We start from the raw sequence: 14,443 nt of genomic DNA on the forward strand, positions 1-14,443 counted from the left end.
GAGAAGACTCCATACATCAATACATCTCCGAGAGTTTTTACCATACATACTTAAATATGTATAAATTTGCTAAATGACATAATTAACTTGAAACAGTGAGACTTAATGCAGCTGTTATATGGGATGAATCAATCTCGGACTAAAAAAGAAAGGTACATTTTTTTATGCACTGTTGCAATACTAAGAAATGTTCTTTGGTTGAGGCATTCATGTCCTATGGAAGTTTTTCTAGTTATTTTTGTGACATTCTTGTACAGTTTATGAAGACTTTTAGTACATTAAAGGCATTTTAAAACTCTAACTTGTTCACTTGGCAATTTTATGCTTCTCTACAATATTTTGGAGGAGCTTAGAGTAACCTTATTTTCATCTAAGCTTGTATCTTTATAACTGAAGTAGGTTTTCATCATGCATTCAATATGAAGCAAGATGTCAACTTTTTCTACAGAAATATGCACAATGCTGCAAGGTGCAGTTGACCTGAACATGTTTATTTGGGTAAATGATTTTAGTACCAGCAATAGATTGTGTACTCTTAGGTACATATTTATATCTGTATAAACTAGTACCAGGACAATTGGTAATTCCTTAAAAGGTGGTGTATTTTAAAAGTAAAACTGAACATCCTGATAGGATGATTGATTGGCCAAGTTTTTATATGGGTGCAAATCCCATCAGAATGGACAAAGCAAACTAGAATATATTAGCAAGGGAGCTAAAGTTGTGTTCAAAGTTTTATTTCTCAAGTGTAAGCTTGACAAGCAAGTGTAATCCACGGTCAGAATATTCAAACATATTAATGAGATAGTAATCAATTTTTACAATTCATCTTGGTTTAAAAGAGAGTATAAATTTTGCTTTGCTGCTCTGAATAAGTCTATCCCAAGATTTTCACTTAAATCTAGAGGGTTTACTGATGATGTTAGCCTTTCAAAGATCAAATCCAATTGTGTTGGCAAACCAGGCATTTGAAATGTTTCTTGATTATCATGCAGTTCCTCGTCAAATGATTCATGGTCTGGTGCTTCTTGGGGGTCTATTCAAAAGGTCTCGATATCTGATATAGGAATGTCATCATTCAACTCAAAAACACAATTACCAACAGAGTTTTGCCGATTACGGTTGATCATTCCATTGATCCACATTTTATATGGACTCCAGTGGTGCTCAGTCCGCATGCTATGGCAGTTATATGCATTTTTGAACTCTGTCAATGCCACATTAATTCTTGGAATGAATATATAGTGAAGACAAAGCATATCTATGTGATTTTCCATATCTAGTTCACTTATGCTTTCAAGATAATAAAACAAAGAGTAATATGTTTGAATTACAGAGTAAAACACATCTCCCCATAATCTCTCTATTCGAGAATTGTGTATGGACCTTCCTGCAATAAAGCTGCCACGATTTCTTCCTCTGGTTTGCTCCATATACCTGGCAACCTCAACATTCTCGGAACCTTTGTCCCCTCTGACTCTTGAGGGTAAAGAAAATGTTTCAACAGCTTCCATAAACAGATTTAACACAGTTTCAGCAAGGTTATTGTTGGAACACTTTAAATAAACAATAAGTCGAAAAAATCTATCTATACCACCATGGGTAACCATTTTCCACCTTATGAGTTTGTGGTGCCCATCGATATGCCATAGTGCATTTGGTCCATGAACACTGTATGCCCTCCTAAAGGACATCAGACCCCACCGTAATGCTGAATTAACAGGATCAAGTGCTCTCAAAACTCTTCGAACCCTTCTGTGTTGTACAGTTATGCCATTTGACCGTAAATGTCCAATCACTAAAGAAACCCCACTATGAGGATGCTGGTCTTTTATGTTCTTTATTATTGTTGACAATTCTTCATCCCCAATTTCTGTGTATCTTTGAAAATCCACTTCATTTTTCAATCTCCTCCACAATGTGGTTCTATGAATTAGAAAGATCCTGGCGACTTCTGTATATTTAAACCCATGGTTCAATAAATAAATCACTTGCTCTACATTTATAAATGCTGTAGGTCTGCCTACATGTCCTGTATGCAAGACCTCCCCTGCACCATTCACAATTGCTGGGACACTGCATCGAGGAGATTGAATGTCTTGGATAATTTTTCTTACATAACTAAAATGATCCAGAAGAATTTCCACAGATTGATGTAAATCTGGTGATGCCTGGTTTCTAAAGGATGGATGTGATTCAATGAATGATAGGGTATTAATTGCTCCTCTTACTCTTTCCTGGCCAAATTCAATGTCATCATGAGTAAATCTGTCTTTCTCCTCAAAAAACTCGAACAACTCCAAAAGGCTATTGAAGAATGCTATGAAATCGCCTTCCATTTCACAAATATCTCTGTCAGCCATCCCTAATCTGAAAAGTATCAACTGAACAATAAAGTGACCACTGTGATTTCAAATATTTCACCATGTTAAAAAGGTTAGGGTTATAAAATTGACCAGTCTTTCCATAGGTTCCTTAAGAGACCATAAAGATGGTTGGATATGTGGAGAAAAAAATGCCCATGTTTCGACAAATAAAGTGAAAAATTTACCATTTTAAGAAAATTTTCTTTGATATTCCATTGTTATTTGTTGCTCATTTTTATAATTGCTAGCTGTTAATGACCATCATCTATGAGAAAATATTAATTAAATGTCAGCTAAAACATGTTTGCATGCGCCAAAGTGTCATCTTTTTCTATTTGCATTGAAATTATGCTATTATATGCGTATATATATTTATAATTACAATGACAAGCAAGGACATACTGGAATAGGGGCAGGTCACAAAACAAAGGGTTACAATACAGTGAGAGGCTTCAAAGTTTTGAAAGGATATCTATTAAATGTTATCAATGAAACGATTTAGTCCATAACTCCTCAAATCAAAATATATGACCGATAAATTTGCCAAAATGTGTTTAATTTAGAGTAATAATAAAGTTACATTATCGCGTACATGTAACCACAGGACACGTGCACTTGTATCACTAATAATTCTTTTAACTCATAGTATAATAATTATATTTTGGGCTAAAAAAAATATTACTGAAACAAGTGTCTGTGCCACAAGAGTGAAACTCCAAATAAAACCTAAACAGCCAAAGGACATTAAATTAAAACACTTGTGCGTGAATCATATATTAAATAACTTGGTAAAACTAAATGTTTTTTCTTTGTTTTAATATCCCTACAGGCCATTAATTAAACTTATTTTTTTCTGCGATAAAAGGCTCCTTGCCTGGATAACACATGTAAACTTCCCGGAGCACCTCGGGCATTACCTAATTCGATATATGATTAGATTAAACCAATGAAATCCTTCGTAACAAACCAAAATAAACAATCCCTCGGATACAATACAAATAAAAAATTATACAATACAAATGGAAAATATAGAATATAAATAAAACATTATACAATACAAATAAAAAAATATACAATACAAATGGAAAATATAGAATACAAATAAGAATTATACAATACAAATGGAAAATATAGAATACAAATAAAAAATTATACAATACAAATGGAAAATATACAATGCAAATAAAAAATTATACAATACAAACAGAAAATTATACAATACAAATGGAAAATATAGAATACAAATGGAGAAATATACAATACAAATGGAAAATTATACAATGCAAATGAAAAATTATACAATGCAAATGGAAAATTATACAATACAAATGGAAAATATAGAATACAAATGGAGAAATATACAAAACAAATGGAAAATTATACAATACAAATAGAAAAGATGGAATATTGCAACGTTTGACATGCCATAGGTTAGTGAGAAAATATGTGATATAGATAGCGAAGAGAAGAGTCAGTTTTGAACTTTGTGATCTGAAAATCTTCTCACCAACTGTGTTAAAAATTGTAAGTATTAACAACAGTTCTCGAGATATTGGACTTAACAATTGGTCTCTATACCAAGCAACAGGCGCAAAAAATAGTGCCGACTTCTAAGAAGGGGAGGTACAATTTTTCTGTCATAAGGATCACTTGTTAAAAGAATTTATATATAAAAAAAAAATTCTAAGTGTGGAATTTGAAATAAGTTATCTACCGGTAGGTTAGAGGGGAAAAAGGTAAAATAGGGAAAAAATGTAGTGGAATTTGCAGTAAACCACTGTTAAAGGGAGCCTCGGGGATTGCCAACGTACATTGCATATCATTTAAATATATACTGGATGAAGAGATGAATTAATTTACATTTTATACGCATTCATCACAATGTAATTGATGATTACATACCGCAACAGTCGTTTCATGCAATAACTTCTCTTTCATGTATTTTGTAGTTCCTTCCAAGATCAATCCGAAGCCAAGGTTTTTTTTTCCTCGTCAGTGTGCAAGAAATCTGTCAGGAGACCATTTACAGCCTTGGATACTGGATATTGTCGGGTGTAGAATTCCGAACTTTGAATTGCAGACTTTCCATAAGCCACATTTCTAAGGTCATTGTGGCCAACGGCAAATTAAATTTGATTTTACCTATGCAAAGTAGAAGTAAAACAAGCAACATGAAGCTCGTCGTTATAGCCTTGATGTCTGACATTCTAAATCTGGTGCGTTAACAAAAATCGAAAAAGTTTTTTTTCATAGTGGTTTATGGATACCAACAGCAAACAAAACAGTGTGAAAGATGCATCAAAGAGCCACTTGTGTCCAAGTCACATATGCAAAACAAGTCACTTTAAGCGTGCTCTTAAACATAATTCACTTCGACTAAATAAACATGCCATGAAGAGTTTATCTACCAGCAAAATAGTTATAACGCCAATTTCCGAAATGTGTTGTCATCTTTTTTATATACTAATTTTTTTTTCTTAGCTTACCCATATTCCACAAAGTGCTAAGTGTAGTAGATACGTATGATACATAATTAGTGAGATTTATGAATATGATGCACTTTATCTATGATTGAAAAAAGGATAGATAGATAAATAGATAGATAGATAGATAGAGTACCTGGGATGATGTTCTTGTACCTGACAATGCTACTGCAAATAAACATAGGTATGTAAAGATTATTTAGAAGAAAGGAACGTTTACAGATCTAGGCCGTCCCACAGTATTCGCTAGATCTCGGTCATATATGTTTTACCATTTGTATTCCAAAAATAAAAAAAAAAATCAAAGGAAGATGCTTTAATTCTAAATGTGTCTTTTGGAGTGCTATTAATGAGTGCCTTTGAAAATAACCCCCCTCCCCCCCCCCCCCCCCCAAAAAAAAGAGTATGCTGAGGTGTTCTTATCGGGGATACAGAGACTTCATATACATGTGCAAAGGACAACAGGGAATACTTTGAGGGATTAAAATTATAAAGAAACTGCTCTTTGTTGTTTTCTTATTTGTTGATGACTTTTTGCATTATTTATTGAGGACCACTCATATACAACTATTCCTTATAATGAATTAAAGACCAACAGGCCTGCTTATGAAAAGAGCCATAATAAAAAGTGATAGACATTTTCTCCTACTTTAGTAGGGATTTCTTATATACAATTTAAACCAATATTTTGTCATACAATCTTAGTTTATACATGTATATGTGAAAACTCAAATTTCACAATAATGATATTTAAATGTTAATATATTGAAAGGAAAAAGAAAAGCATACCTAAATATATAAGGTAGCATTTATTACTGTGTAACATAATGATACCAAATACAATTTTATGGAATATTTTATTCATAATTGTCATAAATCAAGGCATAATATCGAATTGAACAACATTTAAGAACTGCAGTTATACATTGTATGAAGTAGGGGTCTGAGTTTTAAAATTCAATGTTTAGAAAGTCAATATCGCGTAAGTAATCATCCCAAATTTACGTTTAGAAAATTCTTGTTAAAGGCGGTGTTCATATTGAAAATTATGAAAATGATAGTCCTTTTTCATAAGATTGAGTAATATGTATTAAGTGTATCCTTTCGACAGCAATGATTTCTTGACGCAGTGGTATAATTACTGGAATGTAAATGTGGTGATTCTGAGTTCGAGCCCAACATTTTCCATTTACGCCCTTTCTGATTTATAGTGTATTTTTTTCTATGTTTTCTTTATTAATATTTTATAGCAAATTCAATTTTGAATTAAAAAAAATTAAAACCATAAAGTTTCTAATATACACCTTACACTTCGAAAGTATGTAGGCTTCTTCATTAAAACTGCAAATTTATAGCTACGTGTTTTTATTTTTACTGATTTTCCAAGCCTTTTGTTTAGAAATTAGACTAATAAAGATGTAAAATGACTGTAACATATAAATTAATATTTATTTTGAAATCCTTGAGTTGGCCGTGCATCTGCAAGGTAGCTGCGGTTCTTTTTTCAAGATACGTCCTAACTAGAGACGTGTTTTAGGATATTTCTTAATTATTACCAAGCAAAGGACTATCTTAAGATACGTCTTCAAAAGCATCTGAGGAATATTTTAGGTTCATGCTGTTTATTCTATCCTAGCCAATTTTTTTTTCTCTCTCTCCTTTTTTTCTGTAAAACAACTACTACATGTAACGCTAGTTGCAGAATTGAAACTCTTGTTGAGAAACAAACAAACCTAAGAGCTTTAGATTCAGGCATTGTAAAAAAAATCCTTTATTTATTTCTCAACTTTTTTCGCCCGCTTCAGGTATTATTTCCTGTGTTATGTGCATGTCCCCGCCAAAAGCATAATGTCCATTAATTCACCATATATTTTACTCGGAATTTTGTTCCTTTACGAAGGTTGTTCGGAAAGTTCGTGGACTATGCCATTCTTCGTTATACTATCTTGAAGAAATTTAAAAAGAACTCTTTATCATAATTATGTAAAAATATTTATTTTGTTTAAGTGTGGAGTTTCATTCCAAGTGATTTAATAGAATCCATGTTATTTAATTTTAGATTCAACACGCTTTATAACCACGGAGCAAACTCAACAATACTATAACGTCAAAAACATACCGACAGGAGGTTCTCAAAAATACTATCCCTATACACTTCACACAGTATTGCCCATTACCAGTGCACTCATTAAAAACGTTTGTCTATCACTTGAAATCTATTTTGCTAACAATTGTTCCAGTAGCATCAATTTGTTTGTCAATGTTAATTTTTTTTTCATTGCATAAGTGTGCTTTCACAAGATTGGCATCTGGGAAGCAACTAACTCTTAGCATGACGTTACTAACTTTTCAATGTTTTTGATAAGATTTTTTACAGATAATCCGTTTTCTCACAGATCACCATCGTCTAAGCAGAGTAGTCTATCATTCAAATACCGCTTGTACATGTACAAACACATGCATGACTCGCTTTTGACATATCTCCTACTTCCTCCGGCATTTTCGGAGTTTTCTTATGGAGTTTACCACAGTACAACACAAAATTGTATGGTTAACTGCTGCTCCATGACGTTCTACGACGTCATCTTTTTTGCCTTTTTCAATGAGGACTACCTATCTTCTTAAACTGATTTCTTTTCAACGAAACAAAATATTAAGTCATTATTTGGAATCAGAAACGAGGAAATAAGGTCTTAATTTGAACGTGCAGATTTTTTTCGTTTTTTTTTTTTCTTTTACAGAAAATATTACTTCAAACATTATTTAGTGTCTTGATTGTAAATTACAAAATTTGACCTGCTCTGTGATCCGATTTTCGCATTTTTAAAGTCTGAACAAGTTTGAAATAAACCACGATATTTTGAAAATTTTTAATACACATCATCTGATTTTACTGTTGAAATATTTCTTCCGAATTTGGATATAATATGACGTTAAGTAAAAAAGTTATGACGGTAGTCCACGAACTTTTCGAACAACCCTCGTACATACCTTTGAACGATATGGCTTTGAAATGTCAATGCTTATCAAGTTTTAGGTCACCTAAGTCACTCGTTCACATTTGAACATTTTTAGCTCCTTCTCTCGAACCACTCAACCAATTTCAACCAATTTTGGCAGCTAGCATCTATGGGTAATAGCTAGGTAAGAAAATTTGTGAATTTTATGGTTCCTGCACCGCTGAGGCCTGAGGACCCTGGGGGGCTAAACCATCAAAATAAGTGCTATCTTTAAAGGTTTTCTTCTCTAGCCATGGGCATCAAGCAGTCAAACTGTTGCCGTGATTGTAATAAGGATCGAGCTCTCTAAAATTGTGAAATTCTGGAGAGTGGCGGGACTCTTATGATCATATAGTTAAAATACATAAATTCTTTTAATTCTTTTAATTTTTTTTCTCTCCTGTTTTGCCTATATAAACTAGATGCATTGTTAAGATTAATACGGGTGCCTCTTCCAAAATTGTGAAATTTATTGCCACGTTGTCAGGGATTTTGGTGTTAGAACAGGCTCTATTGATTATATGGTGAACATGCATTATTTCTTTGAAAATCATCCAACCATTAGTCCAACATAAGTGAACATTTTCCGTTATCCATATAATTTGTCTTCATTTTTAATTTTAGAACAGGTGACGTACATGTACACAGACTGTTTAGATCATTAAACTATCTATATCGCACTGTTATTTCCACTTAATTAAGAATTTCTGAAATATTTATCACAAAGTGAATGAATTTTCTGAAATATTTATCACAAAGTCAATGCATAGAGTCCATAAATTGAGAATAGACAGAGGCTAAAATAGAGAATGAATATCTTTTTTATTTTTAATATCACCAAAACCTTGCAAGAAAGTTGATACCATAAAGCATACAGCTAAGGGAAAATAGTTTACGAATATCACATTCAGTCCAATGAGCGACATCCACCTTATTTGGCGATGTGTTAGGATACCTACAAATCAAAGTTAAATTTATGAATTTCTTTGTAGAATTATAATTCAGTCTCAGTTTAATAAAACATACCATTTGGTACTGGAGGAGTAAAGTTGAATTATCAACCAAATAAGTAGCAACCTAAACCTAAACCAACACCATCTCAAGACGGACTGATCATGACAACGGCTTCAGTATTTCATTTAAGTATTAATATGTACTTACTATTTTTTTTTTATTATTCATTGTTTAGATTTATATATGGGTATTTTTGCTAGTGATTGACTACTCTATTAGTCACCAGATATTAAGTAAGTTAGAACACCCGCCTTTGTAATGCTTCAGGCAGTTAGACAAGTATTTTTATTGTGCCTGGGGACTATTGTTTGTAAATAAACATTCCTATAGGAGAGTCCTGAATAAAGAAAACTGTGATATTTACAAGCGCTTCCCTGTCATATTTTCCAACACTCATAAACCTTCACTGGACTGAAGTTTACAAACAAAGGGTCCTCTAAACAGCAAGTGAGAAAGTAAATTCCTCAAAAATAAGTTTATGGCGGGACAGGACAACTGGTGGAGGTGTCCAAATCCTGGATGATAAGGAAGCCAGCAGTTGGACAATTCAGCTTGAGGTTAGAAGAAATATGGCTGTTCCAAACAACAGAGGAGAGAGGGCAGAAAACAGTGAAAGTGGAGCCGATAATTCTATTTTGCAGGTGAGCCAATTAGAAAGGGCTGTTCAAGGTCGAGAAGAACGTCTGACCCAGCTCGAGCAGGAGCGATAGGAAGAGAGACACTTTCAAGAAGAAGACAGACAGAGAGGGAACAGACCCCTTCAAGAACGAGAAGATATTAGACAACTAAGAGCTCAAGTACGAAGCCTAGGAACCAATCCAGGGGTACATTAGCAAGATATGAGCCATCCAGTACCAACAGGTACCGCGAAGGTAAAATTTGAAAAATTTGATGGAAAACTTCCATTCGCAGTGGTGACTCAAGTTTATGACATTCATAATTTACAAAGACTTTAAGAGAACATGGCCATCCATACCCTGCCTTTTTTTTCTGACTGCAGCAGCCGAGTGTTGTTTTTATTTTCATTAGATGAAACCTTACAGATGTCTCTAGCTTCAGTTAGATAAGCCATTTACGGCCGATTTAAGCCATTCTCTCCTCGCAATCTAGAGCTGGTGGATGTAAAACAAAAAGACAGTGAGTGTGTAGAGACCTTCATCCATTGTGTCACCTCCATGACAACAGTGGGCCAAGATTTGCTGATCTCAGTGATCATGAATCCTTTGAAGCCAGAACTCAGCGCCAATGTAATCAACGTGGACTCTCTGACGTTAGGGCAGCAGAGAAATGTGGCAGCCAGATCTGAAGTAGCTGAGCGACGCCTGTCGACCACCCCGGCATTACAGGAGTCTACTTATACATGTATTGTACTTCTTCATGCTTTGAGGAAATCAAAGATGACGTCAGAGCCAGCAAGATGTATCACGAACGGAATGCTCCTTACCGATAGTCAACACCTGCTAGACGAGTCAATCACCACAAAGAGGATTCCAGACTCCACAGCAGAGTTTTCAAAAACCACCAACGCCCAGCTACAGTACCGACCAGACACAACCTAACACCAGAGCGAACCCAAAGCGCACCCCGGGTTCGCTTTCTGGGTTCGCTCGGGGTCCGCTACGGGTCCGCTTTCAGAAATTTTGGGTGCGCTCTGGGTTCGCTTCGGGTTCGCTCGGGGTCAGCTCTGGGTCCGCTAGAGCGAACCCGGCGTTCGCTTTCTGGGTTCGCTTTACGCACTCATGCGCGAAGCGGACCCCGCTTTAATCTTGCCGCCAGTAAGCTCCGCCCTTGTTTATTCCAAATACAGCAGTGAAATCGATCATTGTTGTTTTTGTGGCGATCGATACAAGTACGTGTGCAGTGGCTGCAATGTTATTGTTGACAACATACACGAACGATCACGTTTTACACAAAATGGTTAAAAATATTTAGGAGTGGATATTTAAAAAAAAACAACAAAAAACTTATTTATAGATATTTTAGATTAAAAATATTTACTGCTGCAATTAATCGACTTGGATAACTGAAAAAAAAATTATAGAAAAAAATATTTTTGAAACTACATGTAAATAAGATTTAATAGGTATTTTAGATTACAAATAATCATTAATGTAATTCTCCGACTTAGAATTTTTTTTATCTTTTTCATACGTAAAAATGTAATTTATGATCGAATGCAGCATGTTCTATCATATGATATAGGTTGACTGTGAGTTTTGATTCTATTGGATTTTATAATATGCAGTATGGGGGTAATTTTTTTTTTTTTAAAGTGGCCTAAATAATGAATGAATACTTATATTCATCTTTCCATTTATGAATTCAAAAATCAGCATTTTTTTTTAAAATTCATTCATCTACAGAAATTGAAATAATAATAAGTATCAGGGATAAAAAGTAACCCCGACAATCATGTCGTGTACATTTGTCGACTAATTATTTATGTAAGTATTGGGAATTAATAATTTTTTGTAAAAATGTACATTTCTGATGTATTGGTATAAAAATATCATGACCACAATAAGCAGTTAACGGGACCCATCATCAGAGAAAAAAAATCGTTAAACATCTTAAATACGCTTTATCATTTAAAGTTACGCTATTTATAAGAATACAATACTGTACGACTTATTATATTGCTTATTTACTACCGATAATTAGTTCGTTCAATAATGTACATGTAAATCGCGCGTTGTTTTTTTTTTTCTTTTTATTTCAGTTAATAATAATTAAAAAAAACAACAAGGTAAATCAAGCTTTACATTATTTTTTTTGTAAAAGATAAATCAAAATAATCCCATAGTAGTTTACGATTGGACATACTGTACATGTACATTTATGCTGTTTTTTATCTATTTATTTATTTTTTATTATATATTTATTTATTTATTTATTTATTTTTTTTACTTTTTTTCAATAAAGATTAATAATTTTGATGTTTATCTGGATTTAAACAAAAATGTAAATTAGAATTATAAAAATAAAATAATTGAATGAAAGCACGTACATATACATACTCTTGTGCAGTATCTTGAGATAATGAAATGTTATAATTTGTCAAAATACTTTTTTTTTTAAGTAACAATTGTGATAACCATTTTTTTTTTTTATACATTAAAGAACTTTTTGTCTGATAAATTTACGCAATATAGATAAATGGATTTTAAAATTAAAAAATAAAGAAAATTAATGTGTGAATATAACATGCTACCTAGATATTAATTTATAAATATAAATATTTTTTAATCGTGTTAATAATAATTTCATACTGTACATAAACACGCTTTGCTTGTAGAATGTTTTATTTACATCGAATGACAAACTGGCATGCTGATCGGTCGACGCGCTGATTGGTTAACACGTCTTATCGCTAATCCTGATTGACAGATCAGTTACGCAACACCGAACGCGCGTTCGCTTTCTGGGTTCGCTACTGAATTTGGGGTTCGCTTTCGGCGTTCGCTCTGGGTCCGCTGCGGGTTCGCTCGGGGTCCGCTATAGCGAACCCCAAGCGAACCCAGGCAGCGAACCCAGGGTGCGCTTTGGGTTCACTTTCTGTTAGGTTGTGTCTGGTCGGTACTGTACCAGTCCATTCAGCCTCAGAACAACACAGAACAACAAGCAGCATCAGCAAGGATACAGACCACAGGGGCCATGTAACAACTACAACTCCAAGGGCCAACGGAATAGACTAGGCTACCAGAATCCGCGCTACATCCACAAATGTGAGTTTGCCTTTTCAAAATCCTTTATTGATATATGTCATATTTGTAATCAAGTAGACCATATTTAGAGAGAATGCCCCCAAAGAAAACAACATGAATTCTATACACCATCAATGACTTTTACACTTCAACCTTAGAGGTGCTAGTGCTTTAGTTGATTCGGGGGTTTTGGTATTAATCATTAATAAGGAATTTTTAGGGAAAACTTCTCATGCCCTACATAGGTTATCAGCTCCAGCTTTTCAGTCTTTTTTTAATAAATTAAATTTATTTATTTTTTTTATTCTTCGGTTTATCGTTTTTCTACTGCCTGAACAAAATTAAAATTAAAAAAAATCTTGTAGCGCTCTAAAGAGCGATTGACAACAGCACCTGGTACAATTTAAACATATACATTTCTAAAATGTGTAAATCATTTTCTAAGAAATCAGATAACTGACTCTGTGTATCATCTGTCTGTTTTTACATGAAATGAAGTTTTTTTTCGGAGGTCGCTTGGGGGGGGGGGGGGGGGTTAGGAGGGGGCTTTCCTCTCACACACAAAATTTTTCTGCGTACAGAATATAATTTAAAAAGTGTGAAGACAAAGACCAAACAAATCGAATCTTTGAGGTAACAAGGTAAATCACGGCTATAAGATAAGATTTTTTTTAAAATATATCTTATTATTGTAACTATATCTCTGAAGTACACATAATGTACTAATTGTTTCTAAGCAAACAAATTAAAGAATGACAATATTGAAAGTGACAACCCGTGTTCTGAGAGCATATTTATGGGGTTTATGCTGAATATATTTTATGTTGAACATATCCTTTCTAAAATTCGTAAGCCATACTGGTACCACTGCATATATTGAGACAGTGAGTCTTAGGACTGATATATCCTTTCCACTACCATATCGTAAAAATGCTTAATGGCCAAAAATAGAGATTCTGTCCACCTGTGCTGAGCCCCAGGGGAGGCTTTCATAATATATTTGGAATGGACCATGAGAGGAAGTTGCATTCCATCAGTTGTTAAAATCACAAAGTTCTGTCTGTATTCTGTCTTTATAGATCCTGAGATGGGCAACGGGCATAGGGGGCTACATGAAATCATTTTTCCGGATTTCCATAGCCTTCAAACTTTGGCTGGTTTAGGTTCCGCTTAATAGGCAGGTACACAATCTAGGCGTCATAAGAAAGGGAAAACTCAATATAAAAGGTGACAGAGAAAAAGGTAGGAGAAAAGAAGAGAAACACAGCCCCATAAAAGCAAAAAAAAAGAAAAAAAAAAAAGAGAAGTTTTTCGAGCATACTTTAAAATTTTCTTAGCCCTTAGCCTGACCCCTGCGCCGTGACCCTTAGGCACTATAGGATCGATGTCGATCTTAACTCTGTAGCACAATAAACATAAGTTTTCTAAATGTGGATAATTTATCGATTCAGTGATTTATATTATAATTTTTTCATGATTTTTTCTCGGACCACCGCCCTTCGGATGAACATTCTTAAAATACTCCGGCCCGTCGAAAGGATCTGTAAATTTTTGTAAACTTTTGGTAATCGTCATGATTTTTTTTTTTGTATTCAGCAGGAAACTCTCAATTTAACATATATCTGACTCCAGATCGCCCGGTTTGATCAATTTTTATTGTTCGCCACATGCAATTTCCTTTAAGAGTTATTTTAAATAGAGCCTCAATGATTTGAGCTATATTTTTAAGCCATACTTATATAAAATCGTTTATGGGTCAAAAACACTCATTTTTCCTTATAAAAATACCGGTTGACTTTCACATACTTATCTATATACCCCGACTCTTATTGGTATTCCTACGAATTTAAGTCATCTATAAATCATATATATTTAAT

This window comes from Saccostrea echinata, unplaced genomic scaffold (genome assembly GCF_033153115.1).
Source record: "Saccostrea echinata isolate AGI-Se365-2 ecotype Australia unplaced genomic scaffold, CSIRO_AGI_Sech_v1 ptg000029l, whole genome shotgun sequence".
Taxonomy (NCBI): domain Eukaryota; kingdom Metazoa; phylum Mollusca; class Bivalvia; order Ostreida; family Ostreidae; genus Saccostrea; species Saccostrea echinata.